Raw genomic sequence first — 11,098 nt, 5'->3', positions numbered from 1 at the left:
TATGAAGTAGCAACGAAATTATTTTATGGGGGTCAGCACAACATGAGGAACTATTAAAGGATTGCAGCATTAGGAAGGTTGAGAAGCACTGCTCTAGGGTGAACCCACTTACAGATCTGACTGTGCCAGCTCCCAAGGTTAAGCCTGGCTCCAGGTTGGTGCCCCCTCCCCGGGGGGGGGGGATGCTTATTGCCAGGAGAGGCCAGCTGTGATGTAGGTTGGTGGCCAGCTAGGCTAACCTGGCATCTTGATTCCGTAGTTAACCTTTCAAGTCTCCTTCACTAAAACAGGTCGGGAAAAGGAGCTCTGATCCAGGCTCTGCCTGTGCTGCCGTTGACGCCCGTTTGGGCATCTGTGCTGGTTCAGTGACGGCCTGCAGAACTCACTGCTCCGCAGTTAAACTCGCCGTTCATCCCCCTCCCGCTCAAACCTGGACCTATCCGTAAATGAAGTATACCCCAGACTTCTCCTTGTAGCTAGACGTGTCCTAGAAACACACTCACCCTTGACCTTGGCCTTCAGGATGCTGGCCAGTTAAGAGGAAATTCTTGGTGCTCCCTGTAAGGGGGAGGAAACACTCTACTGTTCCCTGCACCGGCCTTCCTGCTCCACTGCCCCTCCCATTTGAGTACCCAAGCTCTCCACCACAGCCTGGAGAGGAGTTGTGGGAGCCAGTGGAGGTCACATGACCCGAGTGGAGGTGGCCTGGGGACAGGCCACACCCATGCAAAGCCAACCTTTCCCTGGAGCCAGCATCCCACGTCTGTGATGAGAACAAGCCCCTCGTCCTCCGGCCTGGGTGCCCCATCAGAACATCCTGGCCCATATAGCATCATTTACCTAGATGTCCCTGACCCCACTTGGGAGACTTGGGCTTCTGGTAGGAGCCGTGGGGCTGAGCCCCAACTCACACTGAGGTTCTCCCAGAGGCTTTGGCCTCCTGCCCTCTTCCACCCGCCGTCACCAAGCTACCAAGCTGGTGTCTAACAAGCTGGCCCCTGACAGGCTACTTTCAAAGCCAGATGTAGCTGGCCATGCTTTATGGTTCTGCTATTTTGATTGGTTAAATTTTGTAAAAAACCAAAGTTGTTTCTATTTCCCTTACTTTGACTGTAGTTTGAAGTTTCTCCCGGAAATGTTTTGGCCTTGGATGGCATTGGCTGTTAGCCTCTGGTTGTACTTGGGAGTCTACTGTCTTTCGCCACGTGTAGTTTGTGTGTAGACGATTCGTGCTCAGAATTACGTGGGAAAGTGAGTCAAGGCGTGTGATCACAGCAGAACTCTTTAGGAACTAGTCAGTGTTGCTAGGAACGGGTGACAGTGTCACCTGTGTGGGCGCTGCCCATGTCCCTGACGGTGACACTCGTTTCACATAACCAGCAGAACTCACCCTCCCGAGCCCCACTTCTCATTCTGAGGGAATACTCAGCTGATGCAGGCTTCCTGGCATCCCACCACCCTCCTCTGTGGGGTACTTGGTAGTCCACAACCCTCTCATCCTGTCTGCTTCACACCCGGCTGGGAGCCAGATGCTCACTGGAGTACCCAGAGGTGGGTGGCCCACCACAGCCATCCATAGAGGGGCCACTGGCAGTCACTAACTGTGTCCGCCCACCTTGTGACTCACCCGGGTCACACAGCTGGTGAAGACAGAGCCGGGCACTACTCTGAGAGACCCCCAGCAGACCTCACCTTGCCAGTGCAGACTGTCAGCCTAGCATGAAGTCTTGTTTCTTTTCTTTTTGATCCAATGCATCTTTGGGTCATAACAAAAGGAAACAAAGTAGCTCCTTCATGCACCAGCTGGCTGTGGCATTGTCCTTGGACACAACTTGATTATTTCTCTGTAACCAATTACTAGGATGCTAGTATTTGACACCACTTAAATTTGACAGCACTTGCCGGGCAGTGGTGGCGCACGCCTTTAATCCCAGCACTCGGGAGGCAGAGCCAGGCGGATCTCTGTGAGTTCGAGGCCAGCCTGGGCTACCAAAGTGAGTCCCAGGAAAGGCACAAAGCTACACAGAGAAACCCTGCCTCGAAAAACCAAAAAAAAAAAAAAAAAAAAAAAAAAAAAAAAAAAAAAAAATTGACAGCACTTAAAATTCTTTAAACCATCCAAGTGTTAGTGTGGTGATTTGAATGTATCTGGCCCCCATAATCTCATAGGGAGTGGCACTATTAGGTGTGGCTTTGTTGTAGTGGGTGTGGCCTTGTTGGAGGAAGTATGTCACTGTGGTGTCACTGTGGTGTCACTGTGGTGTCACTGTGGGGTGGGCTTTGGGGTTTCCTAGGCTCAAGGTACCTCCTAGGGTGTCAGTTGACATTCTGTTGCCTGCAAGATGTAGGACTCTGAGCTCTTTCTCTAGTACCCCATCTGCCTGCAGCTGCCATGCTCCCCGTTATGATGATAATGGACTGAACCTCTGAAACTGTAAGCAAGCCCCCTCAATTAAATGTTTTCTTTATAAGAGTTGCCATGGTCATAGTGTCTCTTCACAGCAATAGAAACCTAACTAAGACAGAAATTGGTACCAGGGACTGGAGTGTTGCTGTGATAGGCCGAACCACATTTTTGTTTGGAGGAATTTGGACTTTGGTACTTTGGGTTTGGAAAGCAATAGAATGCTTTAATCACTGCTTAACGGGCCACACTAGTACAAGCATGGAAGACAGTGGTGCTAAGAGTTATTTGAACTGTGGGGGGCTCACTCAAGAGGTTTCAGAGGAGAAGAATTTTAGTATGCTGCCTAGAGATCATTCTTGTGATAGTTTGGTGAAGAAAGTGGCCGCCTTTTGCTCTTATCCAAAGAGTCTGCCTGAGACTAAAGTGAAGAGTTTTGAATTAATTCTGTTGACAGAGGAAATCTCAGAACAGCCTAGTAAAGACTCTGTCGTGTGGTTATTAGTGGTAACTCTTATGAAGATTTATAATGAAAAGGAGCAGGCTGAGTAGGGTAAATCACAAAATGTAAAATGTGAGGAGAAAAGAAGCACCAGGAAGATTAATAGAGCTAAGCCCTGCATTCAAGGAGATAAACAGATTAAGAAATGGAATAAAGGGAATGGTGACCTCAGGGCAAGATCCCACCCCAGCTAAGTTTCCAACTTGTGAAAAGGAGCTGAAGAAAAGCATAGAGCCAGGTGTGGTGGGGCACGCCTTTAATCCCAGCACTGGGAAGGCAGAGGCTGATGGATCTGTGAGTTTGAGGACAGCCTGGTCTACAGAGCGAGTTTCAGGACAGCCAAGCAGTGAAGGACAGAAAACTGGTGAAGATGTAATTGAACAAGAGGCCCATGTTCCAATCCCAGTAAGCAGCAGAACTTGTCAGCTTCAGCCACATGGTTCTGGCTTTAGAGTTAAGGATAGAATAAAGGAGTTATGGAATAAAGCCACTATGGCCAGGGATGTGTCAGGGGTGTCCCTGAATAGAGGCCCAGAGAGGCCATGGCATGAAGCTGTGAAGTTGAAACCTGGATTGCCTAGGAGACCCCAAGATGTTGGAGATGCCAGAGTCATGCCATATCTGCCAAGGAAAGCTGCTGACAGGGGAACCAGCCCAAGAGAAAGGAATGTCTTGCAGTCAACAAAGCTGAAAGGAATTGAAGATGCAGAGTTGGAGTTTGCCCAGCTGGTTTTTGGTCATACACTGGTCCAATATTTCCTCACTATGCTCCCTTCCCTGCATTTTGAAAGTAATGTGTATCCTGTGCCATTATATGTTGGAAGTATGAGATCTGCTTCTTGATTTTGATTTTTACCAGTGATTACAGTTAAGAGATTGCATGATCTCAGAAGAAATTTTGAACTTTGGACTTTAAAACATTGTTGAGACTGTGATAGACTATGGGGACTTTTGAAATTGGACTAAATGAATTTTGTACTATGATACTGTACAAGCTAATGGGGGCCAGGGAGTGGAATGTGGTAGTTTGAATGTAATTGGCCCCCATAATCTCATAGGGAGTGGCACTATTAGGAAGTGTGGCTTTGTTGGAGTGGGTGTGGCCTTGTTTGAGGAAGTGTGTCACTATGGGGGCGGGCTTTGAGGTTTCCTATGCTCAGGGTACCTCCCAGTGTGTCAGTTGACTTCCTGTTGCCTGCAAGATTTAGGACTCAGCTACTTTTCCAGTACCACATCTGCCTGCCTGCTGTGATGCTCCTTGTCATGATGATAATAGACTGAACCTCTGAAACTTGTAAGCAAGCCACCCCAATTAAATGTTGTCCTTTATTAGAGTTCCTGTGGTCATAGTATCTCTTCATAGCAATAGAAACCCTAACTAAGATGACTAGTGTCTATCTACCAGGGTTCTGTCACAAGATCACCTTGTCCCTTGGTCATTCTGCTGCAGGAATGCGCCATCCAGCTTGTAATTAAGTGCCACATGCTTAGGTATAGGTCTGGAGTCTTGGCCCTGTGACTCCATTTAGAGCCTGAGCAGGGACCCTTCCAGAGACGGTGAGACTAGATTCCAGGACCCATCCATGTGGTAGAGGGCTTGGGGAGAATTAATGGTTCCCAACACATATGTCTAGTAGCTCACAATCACCTGGGACTCCAATTTCAGGGACGTCTGACACCTCTGACCTCCATAGGCATCTGCACATGTACACCACACACACACACACACACACACACACACACACACACACACACACACACACTTTTAGATTTTCAAGGTATTTGAAATGATTTCTTCCTCTGTTCTGATTCCTAATACCTAGAATACATATGTAATGGTAGGAATTCCAGCAGTCATCTTGGGCTCGGAGCTAGCCTGGGTGTAAAACAAAGCCACACATGGTGGAGCCAGAAGAGAGAGGAGGAGCCTGGAACCACAGCACTGGGGCCTCCTTTGTCCAACCTACCTGGAATAGCAGGCCACCCATCTTCCTCTTCCCGTGCATGCCCGTCCCTGAGGTGTCCAGCGGGGAAGTGGAGAGAAGCCAGATGGGAATGGATAGAGTGGTGTAGGACTCTAGGAAACAAAGGTGAGACATCTCTGGCTTGTTGTGCTCAAGCACTGAAAGACTAAAGAGGGATCCTTCAGAAGAGTTCAGCTCTCGAGAAATGGGCCCTCTCCACAGCACCATGCTGTCTGATTGACAACTGGGATCATTCCTCATTCCAGGATCAGTTTCTCATCTGGCAGTTCTGATGTGACGTCATTACTCCAAGAGCAGTCCGACCATTGACACCAAGAAAGAGGCAGTGTCTTAGTTTCTTTCTGTTAATGTGATGAAATACTCGGACAAAAGCAACTTAATGGAGACAGGGCTCATTGTAGTTCAGTTCCAGGTTCTGTCCATCCTGGGGGGTGGGTGGGGCACAAGGCAGCAGGGCCTTAAAGCAGCTGGTCACATGTCCACAACAGAAAAAGAGCAACCCTCCACCGGTTTACACGGCCCAGGATCTCCTGCCTAGGGAATGGTGCCGCCCCCACTGGGTGGGTCTTCCTGCCTCAATGAACAAAGTCAAGATATGTCCCCAAGGACACTCTCAGAGGCCCACCTTTCAGATGATTTTAGATTTTATTTTATTGACAACACCAACCATCACAGACTAGGTTTGTAGCTCAGAGGCAGAGTGCTTAGCTAGCATGTGCAATGGCCCAAAGCTGGAAAAAATTAGACAAATAGTATCCAAAATAAAGAACAATAAGAAACAGTTCAAATAAAAAAATGATCCAAGGAGTTATTCGGGTGGAAATAACATCTATTGGATGAATAGTTGAGTAGAATTTACTAAGCTAGATCTCATCCCCATTTCTCCAGGACCTTGATAGACTGAAAAGCCAATGACAGGAAGAAAGCCCTGTTCATGAAGCTCTGGCAAAACCCCCTTTGAGAGAGCAGATGGTGTTGTCCCCATGACAACGATAAGGGCCAGAATTTGAAGGTGTTGATGGATCCCCTCTCACATGAGAGTGCCCGGCATGACAGCCTGACACCTCCTCAGGCTGGAATTATGGGGAGCTGACAGATGACAGCGTGTTTGAAAAGGAACATTTACAGAACACCCCGTACTGATCAGATGATGATGGTGGGAACCTGGTTCGGTTCCCATGGACTGTCTCAGGAAAAGCCAGTGTGATAAGGTGGGAGCAGATGGAAATCTTCCCAGAGCCCAAAGGAGTCGGCCATCTTGGTGGGGTCTAGCGAGCCAGGAGGCCCTGCCGCCAGCACGCTCCCCTTGATCTCTCTAGGGTCACATTCCTAAGACACCAAGCACGTCAACCTGCATATCATCTTCAGCCGCCCAAGTGCAGACAAGGGCATTATCTTCGCGGACAAGGTGTATTTCACATCTCACACTTGACTTTCAAGACCTTGAATGAATTTTGTTGAAATAAATGTTCACCCTTGGGTTTAGTCCAAGTGTGTGAGGTTTGAGTCCCCACAGTGTTTTTCTTTCTTTCTTTTAAAAGAATATTAAGAGTGACTGAAAAGAGGGATTTAGAATGAATGGCATTATTCATCATGTCTTATAAAATGGAAGGGGTAAATGCTATAATATTTCTTAGGGAAATGGATTTAAGGAAAATGAGATTCAGAGCACAGGACCATTTATTGCAATGTGACATCAATGTCCTTGTGAGTCTCCCTGTTCAAGTGTGAGTGGGCAGGAGGTGGTAAGAGATCAGGGTGACCAGCCACCCGGGACTTCCCAGAACTGGTCCCCAGTCTCAGTACTTCAGAGCCTGGGTTGTAAAAAAGCCCCCAATGATCTGTGAAGCCCAGTCACCCTAGTGGGGCAATGATAGCTGTGAAAAGTGCTCCCCAGATCCCATCCACCCAGCCAGGGGAGGGGGAAAAGTGCTCCCCAGATCCCATCCAACCAGCCAGGGGAGGGGGAAAAGTGCTCCCCAGATCCCATCCACCCAGCCAGGGGAGGGGGAAAAGTGCTCCCCAGATCCCATCCAACCAGCCAGCGGAGGGGGAAAAGTGCTCCACGGATCCCATCCAACCAGCCAGGGGAGGGGGAAAAGTGCTCCACGGCAGAGGACCACATTTCCTAGTAACCATCTTCACATGGTGTCTACATGGATCAAGTTCAAAATGCAGGGGTGTACAAGGGCTTGAGAGATCGCACCCCAATTCTAAACTCACTGGGAGACACCTGTCACTTTCGGGACTGAAACAGGTGCAGTCAGCACCAGGGCTGTGTGGCCCGAGGAGACTTTGGCAGCTCTAGATGGCGGTCGCCATTCATCCAGTGGAAGCGCTCACAACATGCACGCATCATTTCCCTCTGCTCTTTGACTGTGGATGTGACTGGACGTTTTGAGTTCTGCCACTCGGACCTCCCTGCCATGAGAGATGGTAATCTAGAATTGTGAGCTTTAAGTGTTTTTATCACCGCACCAGAAATGACACCAAAGCATCTTCTGAGGTCAGATTCTGGATGGATAAGGAAGGACCAAGGACAGGAGGGGCTGGTCCCTCCACCGCTGAGACCTTGCTGCATTCTAAAGACATGGAGCAAAGGGCTGTCTGGCATCCCTGAGCAAAGGTGTCTGTGAGCATGCCCACTCTGCTTTTCTGGTCAGCCCGTGGGTAAACAGCGAGTCTACTCAGCAGTCAGTTGATATGCCCAGAGTTGCTGCTCTGCCTCTGTCCTTCTGTGGCGCCGATGATCTTGCTCTCCAGCGACAGCTCATCTCCCATGTGCATGCACACCACGGCGATCTGTCTCCTCCTTGTCACCTTCAGAACCTCCTATTCCAGCGACTTACAAGCCACCGTTCATTGACATGCAGCTCCAGCCGAGGCTTCCAGGACACTGGTGACACAGAGACCTATGTCAACTCCTGTCAGTCTTGCTGTGTGGATAATGACGCCTTGTCCTGTGGAGCACAGAGCACCTGTCAAAGCCGTCCGTCTTACTTCACTGAATCTTCATTTCCATCCCACAAGAAAGCCATGGACACCGGCTTCCTCTTTCCTGTAACTTCAGGGCCCCAGAGGCTTCAGTGCGATTCACAGCCCCTGGAGGAGCCACTTGGGACAGGAAAAGCATCCCCAAAGCTTAAGTATGGTGGGTGCCCTCAGGGCTCTCGGTTTGCTGTCTCAGTGGGAGTCAGAGAGGCAGGGAGAGGGTGGCAGGTGGTCAAGAGTGAAAGACCTGTAAGACACTGCTTAGGGCCACACACCCCACTGTGGAATGGGTCCACATAATGAGCAAGTGCTGCTGGGCTTCGGGACGCCCAGGAAGGAGGCAGACAGGTCTCTAGCTGCTATTCATGGGTGAATGCTGAAGATGTGGATCCATGAGACCCACACTCCAAAAGCACATCTCAGCATCTTTTTCTATGAAATGATGTCTAACCCAGTTGGTTCCAGACTTACGGACTCATGCTATGTACCGCTTCTGCTTCAGCCTTCTGAGTAGCTGGGACCACAAGCATGTGCCACGAAGCTCAGGATTCTCAGTGACTAGGGTAGAGAGTAGAATCCATCTTTTTAGGTATCCTGAACCTGTATTGAAAAGTCCTGGCCGGGCACTCAGGAGGCAGAGCCAGGTGGATCTCTGTGAGTTCGAGGCCAGCCTGGTCTACAGAGCAAGATCCAGGACAGGCACCAAAACTACACAGAGAAACCCTGTCTCGAAAAACCAAAAAGAAAAACAAAAAAGAAAGAAAAAAAAGAAAAGTCCTGGGCATAGGCTGCACATGGCCTCCACCAAGGGCCAGGTGGGGCTTGGCCAGGGGAAGTCTGAGAACGGAGAGTCAAACCCACAGAAATGACCCAGCTTGATGCTTCCAGAACCCCTGTTCTCTCCTCAGCATGTCCCAGAAGCTGGGATGTTGTCTCTTTGCTGTGTTCTCTTCTGGTGTGACTTCATGGCTGTGTCCTGGTGTCTGCCCACACAGCTGGTGAAGTGAGGTGGCCATGAATGGAGGATAAAAGACAGGAACACAGAGTCCAGGAGAATGAATCAGGAGTAGCTGTGAGCTGTGTTTTAGGAGCTTGTCTTGGGCTCCCCCCACCCTCATCGCCGGCCAGTCTCTGACGTTGTCCAGGCCTGGACACGCTCTCCCAGGGTAGCCTCCGGAGCCCTCCCGTGGGCTCTGTCTCATGTGCACTACACACACACACACACACACACACACACACACACACACACACACACTTTTAGATTTTCAAGGTATTTGAAATTATTTCTTCCTCTTTTCTAATTCCTTGCCTTGAGCTCCTGAGAGCTGAGGGTGCCCTGGGTATCTAACTCATGCATCCAAAGTGTGAAATGGAGGATTCAAGAGCTGGAGTCAGGGGACCCACTCTCAAATGACAGGCCAAGAGTAGCCAGACATCTCAGAGACAACTCATCTGACCGAAACATAGGCACACCAGCACCTCTCACTCTCCTTGCCTACACCTTCCGTGTGGTCTCATTGATTCTGCTCTGAAGTGATTGATTAATGTTGCTCCGGTGCGTAAGTTCAAAGGCAGTGCTGAGTGTGGGCTCCCTGCCATCCCATCTACATTTGTTCAGGCTGAGACCCAGGTTCTGAGAACGGAACTTCACAGGGCTGCTGACTCTGACCTCCAAGGATGACCGCGACTTTCCTTCTCTAGACTAGCTGATCCAGAACAGAGCCACTTGGGGTGGGCTGTTTCCCATGACGCTGAGGCAGGTGAGTGAAAGACAGACCAGGCAATTCTGAAGGGTTTGAGGTGGGAGTGATGCTGAGATAGGGGTGTGGTAGAGACCAGGTGGTGCTGAAGTTGGGGTAAGGGTGAGATGGAAACCAGGTGACGCTGAGGTGGTCAGGGTGATGTTGAGTACAGGCCAGGTGGAATGGTCTTTTATTTATTTATTTTTTTTTTTCTAGCTGCTGTTCCTCCAACCAGCACCTGAAGTCAGACTCTCTCTGGTTGATTCTCCCTTACGGCTCCCGTCTTTTCTCCACTCGCCATGATGGTGCGGTCTCTCTATCCAGGTCCTAAGCACAGTGCCTGACATTGAATGACTAACAAAAAGATAAATGGACAGAGACAAGGGAGGAAGCTGCCAGCCTGCCCAGGCCTTCAGTTCAGAGGGGGATGCTGGGGAAGAACCATTCATCCCAGAGCTCATCAGTGGGGTTAATATCCACCAGAATTAGCATACGATGCCCAAGTACTAGGCATGAAAAAAATTAACAAGTTGATAGAAAACAGGGCCATGGGTTTCAGGAGTATATGTTAAATGAAGAATCGGCTGTGGTTGGGACTGGAATGGTAACACAGTAGAGCGCTTGCTAAACGTGTTCAAGGCTCTGTGTTCAAGCCTCAGTGCCCCATTCAAAATAATAATAACAATAACAATAATAATAATAAGACATGGTGGTGCACACCTTTGATCCAGGAGGCAAGCAGATCTCTATGGATTCAAGGCCAGCCAGACCTATAGTGAGAGCCTGTCTTAAAAAACAAACAGGAGCTAGAGAGATGGATAAATGGCAAAGAGCATTCGCTGCTCTTCCAGAAGTCCTGTGTTTGGACCCTAGCACCCACATGGTGGCTTACAACCATTTGTAGCTCCAGATCCAGGGGATTCAACACCCTCTTCTGACCTCCACGGGCACCAGGCATGTACTTGGTCCACAGACATACATACAAGTAAAACACTCATATATATAAAACAAAATAGCCTTTTTAAAAATAAAACCACAACAAAATCACCTGGAGCTATTCTGAGTTCAGGCACTGCTGCAAACACACACACACACACATACACACACACACACACACACACACACACACACACACACACACACACACACGATGCCAAGTTCCACTGCAAAGGCGTATCACGTTCCCTCTGTTCAGTGCAGGCAGCGCAGGGCTCCCCAGAATGGCATAGGTCCTGCCTCAGGGGCTTTGTAAGGAGCTCCCCACACCCTCTGCCTCTGAAGCAACTATTGGTTGTAACTGTTGAAAACTATTTATGCAAAACCACAAAACATCACTTAAATGTCACTGGAAATCGCCCTGAGGGTACATAGTAAATGGAAAACATTTCCAAGAAAAACAAAACAAAACAACAAAAACCCCCACTGATCTCAGTAGGAATAGGGTCAGCCTATCGTGCAGGCCAGTGATGACCTC

This window comes from Peromyscus californicus, unplaced genomic scaffold (assembly GCF_007827085.1).
Source record: "Peromyscus californicus insignis strain IS unplaced genomic scaffold, ASM782708v3 Scaffold_16__1_contigs__length_79575227, whole genome shotgun sequence".
NCBI lineage: Eukaryota > Metazoa > Chordata > Mammalia > Rodentia > Cricetidae > Peromyscus > Peromyscus californicus.
Note: the sequence above shows the minus strand (reverse complement) of the source record.